This window comes from Schistocerca serialis, chromosome 4 (genome assembly GCF_023864345.2).
Source record: "Schistocerca serialis cubense isolate TAMUIC-IGC-003099 chromosome 4, iqSchSeri2.2, whole genome shotgun sequence".
In the NCBI taxonomy this organism is placed as follows: domain Eukaryota; kingdom Metazoa; phylum Arthropoda; class Insecta; order Orthoptera; family Acrididae; genus Schistocerca; species Schistocerca serialis.
This window is the reverse complement of record NC_064641.1, coordinates 356,103,597-356,105,448: the sequence shown is the minus strand read 5'-3', so window position 1 is coordinate 356,105,448 and position 1,852 is coordinate 356,103,597. Positions and strand designations below refer to the sequence as shown.

The window sequence follows — 1,852 nt, the reverse complement described above, 5'->3', positions numbered from 1 at the left end:
ATGGCACGGAACTTTATTTTTACCACGTACTGTTCGGGTAAGCAACAGTAGAGAGACAGTCTGAAAGCGATTCTGTGAACCTTCTTCCAAGCAATTGGATGTGAACTGCGGAGTACTTATGTAAAAGCAGTCGGCAAGTGTGGATGTAAAAAGTATTGTTAAATTGCCATAAATCTGAAACATTACTTAAGGCAACATTTCTTTGTATAGTAATTGCTGCTTTAAGCTTTTGACAGAAAACGTTATTAATAATCATCATTACACATACCGCCCTGTAATCAGAATCATTGTGAATTACAACGAAGGTAGAATTTAGCACTGTAAGTAATTTTTTTTTACTTCTTTACCATGGAGTCCATGCCTGAAGATGCTTGACGGGATATGTGTTGTGACATCAGGAAATAACTTCTGTGTTACCAGAGGGAGCCGTAAAGTGGACGACAGAAATTTAAGCATATACAATATGTAACTGAGGGCTTTGGGTGTAAGTAAGTCGGAGAGATTGACGCAAGAGGGAAATGTTTCGTGCTGCATCTAGCCAATCAGTAGACTGATAAATAATTAAAGATAATAATAAAACTATGACAGATGTTACCTCCTACAACGATTCTGTTCGAACACCACAAAGTGCTCCTCGTTACAGATTTCCATCAGTTTCTGTGTTACTTATTACACAGTCACTATAGAAATAATCGTGAAATATCTTACAAAGACAATCTTACTTCTTTAGCTTAGAAGTATTGAAAATTAACTGAATGGGCGACGTTACTCGGTTAGTTGTTTACCTGAAATTTCTATAAGACAGGAAAAGGAATCAAATGTATCTATTGTACAAAGTGAAATTAATTTCGTTTACATGTTTTTAAGTGTGTAAATACAATGTACAAGGTATATACAAGGTCCATGCGCAAAATTTATTTCACAAACGTATGCAAACATAAAACACTAGCCGCGCGGTCTCAGGCGTCTTGTCACGGTCCGAGCGGCCTCCCCCCCCCCCCCCCCTATTGGTGTGTGTTTCGTCCTTAGCGTAAGTTAAAGTTAGATTAAGTAGTGTGTGAGCATAGGGACCGACGACTTCAGAAGTTTGGTCCCGTAAGGCCTTACCACAAATTTCCAATTTTTCTATAAAACACGGATTATTTGCGGTGAGCAAACAAATTCTACTCCTTTCCTATTAATGTGGGAATTATAATGAATACCTTCCGCTTGGTCACTCCTTCCTGACAAGACATTTTTCTGCAGACTTTAAACCCTAACAGGCCGCCCGGGTGGCCGAGTGGTTCTAGGCGCTTCAGTCTGGAACCGCGCGACCGCTACGGTCGCAGGTTCGAATCCTGCCTCGGGCATGGATGTGTGTGACGTCCTTAGGTTAGTTAGGTTTAAGTAGTTCTAAGTTCTAGGGGACTGATGACCTCAGCTGTTTAAGTCCCATAGTGCTCAGAGAACAACAACTTTAAACCCTAACAACATGTAGAACAAAACAATATATGTTACCTTCCTTTGTATTCGTTCGTAAGTAGTCCACAGTATTATCTGCTTCGTATATGACGGAACGGAACGACTGTCGATGTAGAGGAGTGGACCAAAGTACGATTTATAAACGATTAGTAATGATGCCAGTGTTACTTATTCACTGTCCAATCACGTTAATGTGACCATCTTTTGCATCGTGGATTTGCAGGAAGAGAGTCAATGGCGTTCTAGAAGGTACGAAGAAGAATGTGGAGCTCTGCCGATTCCAATGCCGTAGCCAGCCTGTGCAAGGTTTCTCGGTTGAGAATCCATGGAGTGAACAGCCTAATCGAGGTGGTCCCACGGATTCTCGACTGGGTTTAAATGTGGGGAGTTT

The 1,852-nt window shown here is 41.0% G+C and overlaps 1 non-coding gene across 1 annotated transcript; it reads left to right on the top strand.

Annotated features, from left to right (window-relative positions):
• The first annotated feature begins 1,265 nt into the window (after positions 1–1,265).
• Positions 1,266–1,349, top strand: Trnas-gga (transfer RNA serine (anticodon GGA)). The gene is given in 2 exon segments: positions 1,266–1,305; positions 1,315–1,349. It is a non-coding gene; the product is annotated as a tRNA-Ser (tRNA).
• The last annotated feature ends 503 nt before the right edge of the window (positions 1,350–1,852 follow it).